Source organism: Ciconia boyciana, chromosome 5 (genome assembly GCF_034638445.1).
Source record: "Ciconia boyciana chromosome 5, ASM3463844v1, whole genome shotgun sequence".
Classification (NCBI taxonomy): domain Eukaryota; kingdom Metazoa; phylum Chordata; class Aves; order Ciconiiformes; family Ciconiidae; genus Ciconia; species Ciconia boyciana.
In genome coordinates, this window is record NC_132938.1 from 38054875 (window position 1) to 38070246 (window position 15372).

The 15372-nt window shown below is 38.2% G+C and overlaps 1 protein-coding gene across 6 annotated transcripts in view; it reads right to left on the bottom strand.

The window, feature by feature from the left end:
- Positions 1–15372, bottom strand: part of TENM3 (teneurin transmembrane protein 3) — a 503184-nt gene that overhangs the window by 293051 nt on the left and 194761 nt on the right. The gene's annotated exons all lie outside the window — the stretch shown is intronic.

Below are 15372 nucleotides of genomic sequence, written 5' to 3' on the forward strand. Positions count from 1 at the left end.
TTCACTGTTTGGTGACATTAATGCAGTAATACTGAGTAACTGCTGACAATTAGCCAGAAGATGGAGCAGAGGTCTTGTAAGAAAATTACTCCCTGGTGGCAAAATATTGAAAATTCAATTACACTCTGTTTATTACAGGCCTACATTAGGAACTGCATTCATAATAAAGACCTTGATAATATACAAATTAATCGCAGCACAGGGGAGTGCTTTAGTAACTTTTTTACTCCTTGATGTATTCTTTGATATTAAGTTTTTAATATATCCATAGACATACTGAAATGCTTTCTATAGAGCTTTTCAACTAAAATTCCTTAAATATAATAGCATGATACGTGAATATTGCTCTGAAAAACAACATGATAATTTCTATTACAGTTTGTTAAAATAAAACAAGGTGTAGATACCAATTTTTAAATACTCTTTAGGTATTCTCCATATCTTAAGATTCATATTTGTGCTTCTATGAAGCATGCTATCATGCAAACATTGTTAAAGTCACATAGGCTACAGCCTTGCATAGTTTTCTGCACATACTCACATTTACATATGTGAATACTTTCTTTCAATTGAAGAAAAGCCAGGGACTTGGAGACATGCATATCTAATTTCTGCAGATATTGCAGATCAGTTTGAAATAAGATTGAATAATCTAGTTCTTAATATTCAGGTTATAGCAATTGCACAAAATGCTCCCAAGAAGAGTAGCTAGCTATAAATTCCTGCTATGACAATGTGTATTGGATACTGCTGAATAATTTAGTTTCTGAATGAATTTAGTCAGCAGTTTGTTTAGCCTTTTAATAGTCTACTGCCTACTTTAATGACTTCTAGTTGCAAGTTCTTCAGCACAAAGGCTTTAAATTGATGTATTTCAGATCTAGCTATATGCTTACTGAGTTTAATTGTATTTTGCCAGTGAAAGAAGTCAGACCTGTGATACTTCACTGATTCTGAAGTGGAATAAAAAGGTCCATTGTCTTCATGTTTAACTTAATCTTATATGTTACTTGAAAAATGCAAAACTCTAGAAAAAAGTACTGAACACATGCACAGTATTCTACAGGTTAGCTGTCTCTAATTTTGCTTGAGAGAGATTCCTAAGGAAATCTGGTACTGGAATTTCATTACTAAATGCTCCAAACAAAGGCTTGAAAGTTGGTCCTGCCTGACTAGGCTCTGTGTTACTGAAACTCTCTTTGGATCCAAATAGTCTAATCTTGTTTGTAAAATCTTTCCACTTTAAGGAAGAAATCTTCATGCTTTCTGCTTTGTAAAGGGGTTCCCTGAATCTGCAAGGTACAGTAACTCTTAGTGGTGCTCAAGCCGCTGACATTGCAGACCAGCTGCAATGACTGGATCAGATGGGACCTTGGTTCTGCAAGAATATGCCCTGTGTAGGACCAAAGATTGCATGGGAGGTAACTGATGATAGCTCTGGTATTTGAAATTGGCTGGAACAATAACCCTGCAGCCTTGTCCCAGCTAAGCTTGGACACTCCTCTGGCAATCAGAAAAAAAACCGCACAGAAATGAGTTTAGGATGATTAAAAAATAAAGGTATCTGGCAATAAACCCACTTCACAATGAAGCAGAAATTATGAATTTGGTATTCTCTTCTGTGGTAAATGAATCTTTCACAGGTAGGTCCCTCCCTCACACTGTCCACACAAACCCCTTTAAGCAGCCACTCCTAAGTCATCATCTGACTACTTTGAAAATGCCAGATCACTGCACAACCCATGGAAATGGAGAGTTTATATGATAAGATCTCCTTGTGAGACAGACGGCTTCCTGGCAGAGATGAGATGAATGAAAGCCAGAAGGATGTGACATTCAAGTGTGTTGTTTCTCAGGACTTGCTCTCTGAAGTCAGGCACAAAAATGAGATGCAGAACAATGCTGTGTGGGACAATGTGACAAATTTCAACTCCACGAAGAAAGGCTAGGTAATTTGAGTTCATCCAAACATCACATCCCTTGTATCTGCAAGTTACTCAGTGTGCCTGGTGCATTTGATGGAAATAGTCACAACAAGGAAAAGAAAAAAGAATCTCCACGTGTTCATGGCATCCAGCCATCAAGCCAGATCTTGCTCCATAAAATCAGTCTGATCCGTAGAATCAGTCTCTTCAGGTGGTACCTGGAAAGGCAGTACACAAACTCCAGCCAAACCTGTAGATGTTACGAGTGAAGTCTTGAAAGCAGCATTACATATGCACGTATGATTTAAGATCTCCAGCTATCCACATACTGCCTTCACAGGACTAGACTTTTATTTTTTTTTTTTAATATCACCTGATAGGTGATGGCTCCAACCAACTCTATAATCTAGAATAGTGCGAGCTTATATATTACAGCTTTCCTATCCTAGTTGATGCTGCCGGCTTTACATGACTTCTGACGATGTGAGTCAATCTGCATATGGTTTGGTCCCTCCTCATGTGCGCTTCCACAGTTGATAGATATATTGCAATACTTGGCTGTCTGGAAAATCCTTTTATTGATATGTTACAGGCCATGCAGTGAAATCACAAATGGAATACTTCTTGCAGGCTCAGAAGGTGGCCAAATGACTTGCAAGCTAAAAAGCTGTGCACCGGAAGAGTTTGAATAATGGGAGCACCGAAATGAGAAGGGCTAACAAGAAACCTATGGATTTCTTGAATCTCCTCAAATGTAGACACCTGACAGGCTAAAGCCATCCTACATTTCAGAATTAGGAAATACCATGAACACAAGCATTTTATCTTGAATTCCTCTGTGTCATCATCTATGGCTCCTAAACAAAGAAAACAAGGCCACTTCTGGTTACAGTAGACTCTGAGGAGGGACCGGGAAGGTACTGCATAGAAAATACAGCACAGCAGACATCATGTTTAGCATGGTGTCAGAGCACTCAGAGAGCAGAGCAGAAAAAAACAATGATCTGACCAGATAGGGCTGCTACCTGAGCTGTCAACCCTGGCTTTGCTCTCCACAGTATCACCTACCAAATTTAGGGCAGCGATTTCTTTATAGTCACACAGAAAAACTAATCTGGGAGGGAGAGCAAACATGAATGAGCAGCAGTGATATGCACGTGACCAGTACATGTAATGGCAGGTGCTCCAGTGCCAGCTGCTGCTTCAGCTATCCCAGTCCTACATGGCTGGTAAGATGCAAGCCATGTTGGTCCTTCTGTCACCTCTGGAATTTGGAGGCATCTTCTTTTCCCTCAAACACTGCAGGAAAGGAGTAAAGCTCCATCCAATGCCTCTGCATAGTTGAGCATGCTCCTTCCTGATACCCACCTATGATGCCAAAAGTGCAAGCATCTGCCTCTGTTTCCAAGAATCAGTGGTTGCCTATACTGTGGCATGTTCATTTTGTGCAAGAATGGAGTCTGGCTTGTCTACCTGATGACAAACTGTTCCCATGGTTTTAGTGGGATGGGAGAAGAGTGGAGGAAAGGCCATTGCTTCATTTAGATCTGATGAGATCAGTACAGATAGTTCCAGAAAGTTGATTTTGCCTCCTCTCTCTCATGCTTTGTGCATCCTACAGGAAAACATCAAGCACACTGAGCATGGCAGTATGCATAGCTCTCCAAAACAGGAGACAGAGACACTCGTGCCCATTTTCTTAAAAAAGAAAATTACTCTGTTACTGAATAGATAGAATTTGAAGCCTCAGGTTGAAGAGCCCTGAACAGGAGATAAGGGAAAACACAAAAATGGTGTGAAAAATGTCAGTATGTGATCTAAGAGTACTGATATAATAAAAAAATCAAAAGAATCAATTCAGGAAGTTCATAAGCAATTTAGCCAAAGCCTGGACAAGAACACTAGCTCAGCTGTACTCTGCTATAATGGGAGGTGGCATGTAACCAAAGAAAAACGGAGTAACATCATCTCTGCTTTTTTACTCTTGTACAAGTAGATAAGGAACACATTTCCAGTAATAGCAATTTGACATACACTTTAAGAACATACGAAACTACTTGCATTTATTCAGAATATGCAAAAACAGGCACCTTAAAGCTTCTTGTAATTTGTGCAGTAGTTTTACTGCAATCTCATCTGAAATTACCAGAGATTGTCTAGGTTTTCACATCCACCTTATTTTTTTTTAATTGGATAAAATTCAGTGAGATTACTTGCAGGATTCAGAAGCACTTCAGAATTTATAAAAGTTATGCCTTTTTTTAAAGTTACTGCAAATTTATTTATACATATATATATATACATACATTTATACATACACACATACATATATAAAAAAAGATACCCAACCTTTTCAAATTATTTCGTTCCAGAAGGTAAAAAAAGCAAGTTTGACAGAAAATAAGCATTATGATGCCCATTTATAAGTAGGAAAACAAAATCAGAAAGATGAAGTAATGTGCAAATGCAGAGACAGCAAATTAGTGACCAAATCAGGATTTCATTGCAGAATCTCTGACTTCAAAGCAAATACTTTGAAGGCTTCCCACATGTAAAGTTCAGAAGAAACTGATAAGCAGAACAAAAGTCACTGGGATTGGAGTTTAGCCGAGCTAACAGTTGCACTTCAGTAATTACAAGTGATCAGGACACTGAGTCTAACCTGAACTCACAACAGAATACTCAGCACTGATTCAGTACTAAATTTAATGGATATAATGAACCATTATCATCACATCCAGAAGTATGGTACATTTTCTTTGATTATTTCCACAGACCATCCAAAACTCAAGTCCACTTAGCTTGTGAAGTCTGATGAGAGCGCAGCCTGAGGTAATACAGACACAAAAACAACTCATAAAAGATTAGGTCAGGCTTGATTTAACAAGGAAAAATAAAGTAGGACCACAACATAAGAAAAGGTTGTGGGGTTTTTGGGATTGGGTTTTTTTGTTGTTTGGTTTTGTTTGGTTGGGGTTTTTTAGAATTTTTTTTTAATTGTTTTTGTCTTAAGGCAAAACAGGATAATCACATATTTTGCATAAAAATATATTACACTGTTTGGCTTTTTTATAGGTTCTGGGGAGGAGAACCATTGCTCTATAAAAGTAGAACCACAGAGTGTGATAAAAAACATTCAGAAAGCATTTATTTTTTAGATATAACTATGAAAGATTTTTTCCTAATATTTTCGTGTACGGTATTCAAACTCTACTTTAAAATGTTTTAAATCACAAGGAAAACTGGATTTTGAGATAATCAATAGTACCATGTCACCTAAATGGTTACTTCAAATTCATATTATGAATTCTGGGGTAACCAGAATCAGCAGGGAACCATGTAATACAGTCCCCCAAGAGACATTGTCTCTTGTATTTGCCAAGCATAGATATCTTTCTCATTGAAAACAAAACAGAAACCTTTGCGTTCAATTAACTCCCCAGTCTCAACAAAAGTGCATTGCAATATATTCTTTTTTAAAGGAATAATTTATCAGGATTCTCTTTAATGCTTTTTTCATAACATTGAAATACCTCGGAAAAGAGGATGAAAAATTCAATTGTGTAGAGCTGATCAGAGGAACAAAAATCCACTCTGAACAAAAGGTAAGCCGATTAACTTTTTTATAAAAATCAATATATTTGATACTGCAAAGAACAAAGAACTTGTAAGAAAAGAAGAAAGAAATGAATTTGTGATTTTTTTTAAAGCAAATTGCTAACTAAAAGTACGTGGACCCTGTTACCATATTTTCAGTATTGTTATAGTTGTTTAAATGTGTTCCCTAAGTCCCAGAAGTGCAAAGATGACTCTCTGGATAAGGAGAATGTTATTAATGTATGCAAAGTGGACACTTCAGCATTTTCTGAGTAAGTTCACTTAATAGTTTTATATGATATGTTACATTTTAAATAAAAGGTAAGTACTCGCGAGGTGGGTGTTGGTCTCTTCTCCCAAGTAACAAATGATAGGACAAGAGGAAATGGCCTCAAGTTGCACCGGGGGAGGGTTAGATTGGATATTAGGAGCAATTTATTCACTGAAAGAGTTGTCAAGCATTGGAACAGGCTGCCCAGGGAAGTGGTTGAGTCACCAACCCTGGAGGTATTTAAAATACATGGAGACGTGGTGCTTAGGGACATGGTTTAGTGGTAGACTTGGCAGTGCTAGGTTAATGGTTGGACTTGATGATCTTAAAGGTCTTTTCCAACCTAAATGATTCTATGATTCTAACTCTAACTTATCTTTTAAAAAATGGGGCTGGGCATTTGTAAAAACTAAAACTGAATTTCAAAATGTATGTATATGTCACAGAGCCATCTAAGCCACACTTGACAAATAATGCCTAGTATCATGGGATCTCCAACATTATTCTAGTTTAGGTAATGTTGAAAAATAGATATCTTCCAAGTTATTAAACTTTATGAGATCCTAATTGCAGTCAGCAGACAAAAGAAATATTTTTATCTAGCTGTTTATGAACCCAATTAAAAAGCTGTTACATGGCTACACCTAGATTGTACTGAAATCCACTTTTTAACGACAACAGGTTCTTCTCTGCTTGAGACTTGGTCTTGCTGGAAATAAGAATTGTAACTGCTAGAATAGCAAGAAGAGTGGTTTTCGCCATGGACACGAAAAAGTATTTCAGCCTTTTTCAGCCAGTAGTTACAGGGCTCAGCTGGCAGGTACAGCCATCTTCTGGCAACCTAAAAAACAACAGAGGAGCCACACAACTGCATAAAACTGCCTTGGCGGGATCAAGATGGCAGAAGGAAATGGCATTGCAGTCAGCCTTGAGGGTATAAACCTCTGCAGCACTAGGAGTGGATAAGTATCTTCACTGCCCTGTGAATAAGAAATTTATGACTTGGACAGAGAATTAGGTGAACTTAAGGAAAATATTGAGAAAGAGTAATAAAAAACTGAATTCCTGAGTTTAACCTCTGGCTGACAGGTCACCAACTAGCAACGCTTAGGTGAAGCAGTCACAAGTCATTCCTTCCACGCTGAGAAGGCAGTCACTTTGACTTTGCTCCCTGTATGAAGTCGAACACTGCTGCATTTTTTTATGTCATGGGGATTGTCAAATAGGAATAAAACCAGGCATATGAACTCTCTCCTTGCTTATTTCTACTCATAGCCTAATAGCCAGCAGATCTCAAAACATTCTAATAAATTGCATTTTGGAGTAAGACAGGAATACTGTTAGACATTGAAGATATTTTTGTCTCAAAAACAATACTCTTACAAACTGTCATCCAGAAAATTACTGGCACTGTATAAATTAAACCAAAATCTGCTGAGGAACTATCAGATCCTGAAACCTTTAAAATACATTTTCATGTGTATGAGGAACTGATTTTAAATTTGAACAACCAGCATAGTTATTTGGCATCTTAGAGCTTTTCTTTTGGAACTAAAAAGCTTGTGGCTATAGGTTCTCTCCACTCCACAGTATTCCCTGCTGTATTTTGACAGAGCAAACCTCAATTTTCAGTTAAATACAGAAAGGAAGTGAGAAGTGGGGGGGGGGAGGGGGAGGGGGACTCACAACCACAAAAATGTGAACCAATTTGTCCATCCGTCTATTTCTTCTCTGCATCATCTACACACCACAGGACAGATAAATTCAGCAAAAGCACTGGCAGAACAATTCTAGGGCCAGGATTTCTGGTAAGATCCCCCATCATTTTGCAGCTGCAGATGGAATCAATGAAAGACAGCTGAGGCAAAACACAGCTAATCTAACAAGCAAATGTGAGTCTGGGAACAACAGACTTCTACGCTCAACACACTTTGATATCAAGGCTTGCCTGTGAACTTAGTCAACATTCTCTATATTAATTTGATTTTTCTGGGAAAGTTTTTCAATAGCACTTATATGATTTAGGAGCACAAGTCCTATTACAACTCATGAGGATGTAGGCTCGAAATCTCCAGGGCGCTTTTCAAAAATCTCACTCTACCCATAAAATGGAAAAACAATTACTTTCTGCCTTCTACCTACACTGATACAAGGACTAAAAGGAATATCCAGTACTGTCCCTGCGTGAGCTCTCCACTTTTCCAAGGCCTGGGAGGCTAATATAACCTTATCATGTCTTCAGGTCAAAAGATTGAGTCTAATGGACGAATGGAAGGAATTAATTTCAGAGCTCAGGACCTTTAATTGAGAGCAGATGGTGCCTAGTCCCTATAAATTTAAAGTCTGGGACCTGTTAACAAAAGCATCTAATCTCATCTCAATTGCCATAAGCAGCCAGGACCCAGCAATATTGAGTTTACAAAACTATATAACAATCTCCTAGAACTCCACTGAAAGCAAACAAGCAGCAAAGACATTTAATGAAAAAGACGTCATATGTTCTCTGCAGCTAAAGTAGTTAAGGGAACAAGCACTAGAATTCCCCACTGAGTGCAGCTTTTAAGCAATTTTAAATAAACCTCCTTATAGAACACAGAGCAATCATGCAATGAAGAACTTAGCAGCTGGAACAATTCTGGGTAACTCCACATGGAAGGAGACCGAATACTATCCATTTAACCAAATAGTGATGTAGAGGCCATTCCTTTCAAAGTAATTTTGACCTAGATATCTTGGAAACTGAATATTTAAAAGAACTTCAAAGATTACAAACTGTCTTGATACATTCAATATCCATCTTCAACAGCAGGCAGAAAAGACAACTCTGAAACATTCTCCAAGAACTCTTTTGCCAAAAAGGATCTTAGACTTCTAATTTCTGCTATTTTCTACAAACTGCACAAGTGACCAATACAGTTTGGTTCAGTGAAACCCACTACACAAGAAATTCAAGTTTTGTACAGAGACAAAGCAACCCAAATTCTTTAGACTGTCTGCCACAGGTGCAGACTGAGACTCCATAGCATTAATCATCAGCAATTATACAAGACATTTAATTTGTAACTATAAAGCAGTTTATAGAAGCATTACATTTATAAAAACCCAGTGACTGGGAAAAGAAAAAAAAAAAATCCATCTCTTTCTCCAGCATACAGTAGGTCAGTGGCAGAGTGTGTAACACCAGAATAACTTTCCTTTGCCTATGCTCATGACTGCACATGGATTCACTATGGAAATGCTTTAAAGTTTCTAGGTCACTTGAAGAAGAAGAAACCCATCTTCAACCCTGTATGTTTAATCTGTAAGAAAACTATGTGCATAAGCTGTGAAAATAAAACTGTTAAGGTCTTGTAAGGATAGCCATATGCATGCATACATAGCCATATACACACATTTATGCATCTATTTCACCGCAAAGGACAAAAAGCAATCATAATGTAGTCAACCAGAGAAATCAGCCTGTTATCAGTCTTTACTCTGTCGTGGCTTGACAATCTGGAACAAGGGTTTCCCAGGTCAGTTGCTTCTTTTTCTGCTGTGAATACTGCACCAGAGGTGGAAGTGCTCACATTTTGTCTCTAACGTACCTAGTCAGCAGCCACAGTACCCGAGAGAGGGATGCATCAGTAGCAGCACAGACCTGGCACAGCAGCTGCACAGAACCTTCAAACTCCAAGAAAACTGTTATCTATTATGGACACTCTTATAGAAGATACAAGAGATATGCCTATTAACCATTTGCATATTCATAATTTAATCCATAATTAATTTACATTGCTGCCCCTCATCTTTCCTAACGTGATGCTGTGGGTTCACAAGTGTGAAATTAAAAAAAAAAAAAAGTAAAATATTGATAAGTATTTTGCAAATTCCATGTACTATATAGAAACCTGGACTAACCCACAATGATCGCAGCAGGCATCAAAGGCCCTTCCACTGAAAGGTTTCTAATGTGGAGTGAAAAAACCCCAATATTATTCTCCTTGGTTTCAGTGTGCCAAAACCACACTTCTCCATCTCTACACCATATAAGTGAAAGCAACAGATAACTAAACACAAAATCTATATAATTTAGGAAGAAAATGGTATACTGAATGAGAGGGGGTTGAATAAAAATCAAAACCACAGCTTCTTAACAAGCATTTATTTTCCTGAGATTTGAGACCTCATCTTCTTCCCACCTTAAATCAAGAAAAATAAGCTTAAATTTTGCCAACAGATCAGGCAGCCCATTATATAGACCAAAAAAAGTTCTGACCAGTTCAATCCATATATTGTTTTAATAATTGTGAAAGGAATTAATTTTCAAATTTGACTTGAAACTTAATTTCAAACTGAATTCTCATCTGAATCAAAGAAATAGAACTTTTTATCCAGAAAACATCAAAATAAGTCTTTACATGGGTTTAATAAGACTTAGTTTTAAAGAACTGTCTATTCCAAAAGCCTTTGCAGCTTTTTGTTAAAAACAAACAAAACAAAACACAACAACAACAATCTTGACAAGTTTTCTCCAGCTGTTATTTGATCAGCATACAAAGGCTGTCACCTATAAGTATTAGTGATACTCTGACAATAGCACAGCCTATATTTCCTTTAAAGACATATTTAATTATACAAGTAAATGCAATTAAAATCTTATTTCAAATCAAAATTAGATTAAGCCTAAAAAACACCTTTAACACAACTGAATATGAATAAGCCTACTTTTTATATAGAACTGGTATTATTTAGACTTTACCAATAATTTGCTGTTGTCTAATGAATATATAAATGTATGTTTGTATATGTGTATGTATATATGTATACACACCCCCCTATATCCACATAACTATAGAGGAAATGAAGGAAGTGGTGGCTAAGAAACTTGCTTCCAAATGACAACAAACCAAATAATCTCACAGATCTGACAGATTTTTTTTTTCGCTCCTTTTTATTCCAGTGATAATTATGTCAATAAAACTGATTCAGCAAATCTGTTGCTCTCTAATTCATTAATTAAAACAATTTACTGCTACCACTGTGATTTTTCAAGGACATCAAAACCACATTCCAAATCAAAACAGCAGAGATCATCAGTTTATAGATGTGCGAAGCATGCTTTGCTTTCATGGCAACCTCACAATTAAAACACAGCTTAAATTAAAAAGAGCTGTTCAAGATTTCCTTGCGCAAGCATGTCCAGAAGAACGCATTTTGTTTAGGGGGACTGAACAGCAATATTTTTATATCAAACTTAAAATGAGGAGGGGAAAAAAAAAATTCTATGAAAAGTTAACCATTTCCAATTAGAAGAAAAAACAAGATATAAATATTAATATTATAGTAAATTGCAGAACATTTTTATAGCCTTCATTTTCTCAACACACTTCCTGCTCATTAATTCTTGGGTTGAATAACACAATTGACTCTCAGAAAACAAAACCAGAAGGGAAATGAAGAATTTCTTTTGTCCATCCTCTCCCACAAATCAAGACTGACAGGAACTACACCAACATTTTAGAATTGTATTGGAAAACATGTTAGATGATGAAATATTCGCATGTTCCCCAGCAATCTCTTTCACCGAGCTATCCTTGGAACACCATTGTCTGAGCTACTTTTTCTATTTGCATTGTTTGCTTGTGGTCCTAATCGCCATACATGGCCTTTATAACAGCAGTGATATCTAGACAGAACATGCTAGGTGCAACAGTCTGAATTCTCCCAATCTCTTCTAGTGTCGTGTGTTTAAAACGTCTGATCATTCTTGTTAACCTTTCTCTAGGCCTTCAGTTGGCTGGCATTTTCCTCAAAATGTAGTCCCAAAACCAGTCACAGACACAGTATTTCTGTCTTAGCATTGCTGAGTGCAGTAGTCTGATTATTTCAGCCGGGCTGTATACAAAAGACACATTATAAGGTCGTGAAAGAAACCCTCACATACCACAGAAAACATCGTTGACAAATAACCCCTATAACCTTCAGCTGATGGCTACCCAGGAGGAATACAGAAACGTTTCCTGGACATGCAGGATGGGGGACAGGGAAGCCAAAGCTCAACCACAGTTGAGAAGTCCTACCACTGCAGAGGAAGAGCGAGCTGTTAGGCACCACTTACACAAGCTGGGCATACACAAGTCCAGGGGACTAGACAGGAGGCATCCACGGGTGCTAGCAGAGCTGACCAATGTCATTGAAAGGGCACTCTGTGATTCCTTGAAAGGTCATGGCAATGGAGGAAGGTTCCTGATGACTTTTTAGAAGATAAAGGTCATGTTATCTTCAAGAAGGGCAAGGAGTATGTGGGGAAGTAGAGGCAGTTAGCCTCACCCCAGTCTCTCAGGGAAGATTATGGAACAAATACTGCTGGAGTTATCCTTCATATGCCTGGACAGGGCTCCAGGAAAAGGTGACTGAGAACAGCTAACATGTATTTACCAAAGGCAACTCACACCCAAACAACTTGATTGCTTCCTATGAACAGATAATTATCTCAGCAGACAAAGGGAGAACAGCGGATGTTGTTTTCCTTGACTTCAGCAAGGCTTTCAACATGGTCTCCCATAGTATCCTGGTAGCCAAGCTGGAGAGAGATGGACTGCATGGGTGAGCTACAAAGTGCAGTTTGTGGAAAACTGGTTGTATGAAGAAGCTGAAAGAATAGTGTTTTGTAGTGCGAAGACCAACTGTTGGCCAATATTAATCGCATTCCTCAGGGGCTAATATTGGGCCTGATGCTGTTTTATGTCCGTACTGCATTTAACATATTGAGAATGAATAGGATGGAATGTGCCCTCAGCAAGTTTGTGGATGACACCAAGCTGGAGAGAGTGATCAACACACTGCAGGGCAGGATTGCCTTTCAGAGGGATCTCAACAGGCTGTAAGAATTGGCTGAAAAAACCTCATGAATTCCAAAGGCAGAATAACCTCATCTAACAGTACTAGGTGGGAGCCCACCACTGGAAAGCAGCTTTGTAGTAAAGGACCTGGGGAGTCAATATGGACAACAAGTTCAGCAGTGTGCCCTTTCAACAATAAGGCCTAACCACACACTGGGCTGCATTTAGAAGAACGGAGCCAGCATACCCTGGGAAGTGATTAGTCCCTTTCATTCAGCATTTGAAGACCACATCTAGAGTACAACATTCAATTGGGGCTTGTTAGTACTCATACAACATTGACAAACTGGAATTAATTCGGCGTGTCCAGAGAAGGGCAATGAAGCTGGTGAAGGGTCTAGAGCACAAGTCTTATGAGGAGCGGCTGAGGGAACTGGGGTTGTTTAGCCTGGAGAAAAGGAGGCTGAGGGGAGACCTTATCACTCTCTACAACTACCTGAGAGGTTGTAGAGAGGTGGGGGTCGGTCTCTTCTCCCAGGTAACAAGTGATAGGACAAGAGGAAATGGCCTTAAGTTGCGCCAGGGGAGGTTTAGGCTGGATATTAGGAAATTTTACTTCACTGAAAGGGTTATCAAGCACTGGAACAGGCTGCCCAGGGAAGTGGTTGAGTCACCATCCCTGCAGGTATTTAAAAGACGTTTGGATGAGGTGCTGAGGGACATGGTGTAGTGGTGGACGTGGTAGTGTTGGGTTTACGGTTGGACTCGATGATCTTAAAGGTCTTTTCCAACCTTTACGATTCTGTGAATTCAGTGGAGACTGACCACGATGATTGGAGTGCTGAAGCATACAACTCAAGGAGAAACTGAGTGAGTCTGCAAAAGGCAAAAGCAAAAGGTCAAAATCTAACTTTGGTCTTCCAAGGCAGTGGTCATAATTGCAGCAAGGGAAATTCTGATTAGATATAAAGGGGAAAAAAAAAAATGACAATGAAGTTGGTTAAGCACTGCAGCAGTTGCCCAGAGATGATGTGGAATCTCCCTTCTTGTAAATTTTCAAAACTCAACTGAACAAGGCCTTGAGCAACCTCATCTAAATTAATGTTAGTCCAGCTCTAAGCAGATGGTTGAACCACATGACCTCAAAAGGTCCCTTCTAAGCTGAATTATTCTATGATTTTCTAAAGGACTGTGATTCAGCCACTTGTCTTTCTCACCTTCGGGAAATTTGATTATTCTCACTTATATGTAGGTTTTTGCACTTGTATTTACTGAACTGCATTTCTTCATGTGGAATTATTTCTCCAACTTTTATCCTGTCCTACAAAGCCTATGTGATTCTTTCCAGGTTACAACATTCTATTTGCATTATCCAAGTCATTAAGAAAATCTTGACACACTATGTGGAATACTATGTAATTCAACTTGCTAGTTCATGAAATACTGATAATAATTCTTTATGGATTTTTCCAATAAGTTGTACATTTATCTTGCAATAATGAACCTAAATCCTGTGTCTCTATTTATGAGTATGTCAGGAATGAGGCAGTGTCAGAAGCCTTACTAATCCTTTTTCCTTATCAATGAGTGGCTTGCACTATCACAGAAGGAAATCAAGATAGCTTGACAAGACTCATTTAGTACAAACACATGCTTATTGTTATAAAGCATATACTTTTTACATTTCTTTTTCTTAGGATGTTTCCTATCTAACTGATTAGGCAGGTTCCTCCTCCTTCTCTTTGCTCCTTCTGAAGTTGTCCTGTTTGTTTGTTTTTGCCTTCCAGAACCATATCCATCCTCAATGATTTCTCTGACATGAGTCATAAAAAGCCCAGAGGCTGTAGACACTCCGTACATGCAAGACAAATTTTATTTACCTAAGTAACCTCTAATCCTTTATTTAATAGTATAAATGTTAGCTCTGTGATCAGTTACTCAGGTAGCAAATGCTGAAACAAAAACAACCAGAAGAACACACATCAGCAATGTATTACCAGTCTTCCTTCACTGTTAAGTAATAAATCAACTCCCTCTTTTCCCTTTTCTTAGTATTCATGTTTCTGTTCAACTCTTCACTTTTTTGCTGATTATGTCTCAATTTTATTTGTATGCCTGGACCTCCCCAGATTGCATCTTTGTAAGCTCCTCCTCAGAAATTTGACCTTCATTCAATTTTCTGCAAGGATCTTTCTTGAAATTCAGATCTCTGGAGAAATCCTAAGCTATGACATTTGGTCTTTATACACCTCTTTCACCATTCCTTAACATTAGAAGGATTTATAAGCTTAACAGCCAAGGGTGAATTCTCTGAAATTTTCTTCTTAGATTTGTTTTTCCTTGCAGACCCCAATTCTAATTTTATTGCCATCAGCTGCTGTTAAGCCTACAGTTCCTGTGCATCCGAAGATTTGGTTAAGTGTTTCCAAAGAGCCTCATCTTCTGGCCTGATGTTCTGTACTAGACTCCCACCATGAAAGCATCATTAAGATGGCCCTTTGGAATCTCATGCCTTTCCTCAACATCAGGTTCAGTGACACTCAAACCTCTGAAATCCAGGAGATCCCAAAAAAGTTACTGGAAAAAGGTCAGCCCAGCTGTTCCCTCTTTGGCTACCACTAGCCAAAGGAATTATCAACATGATTTTCAATTGCATCAACAGTGAACCCTAGGAAGATTTACTGAAATATATCCACAGCACTACAATCATAATATAACAGAACCTGAAAATTGGCATAACTACAGAAAACTTGTT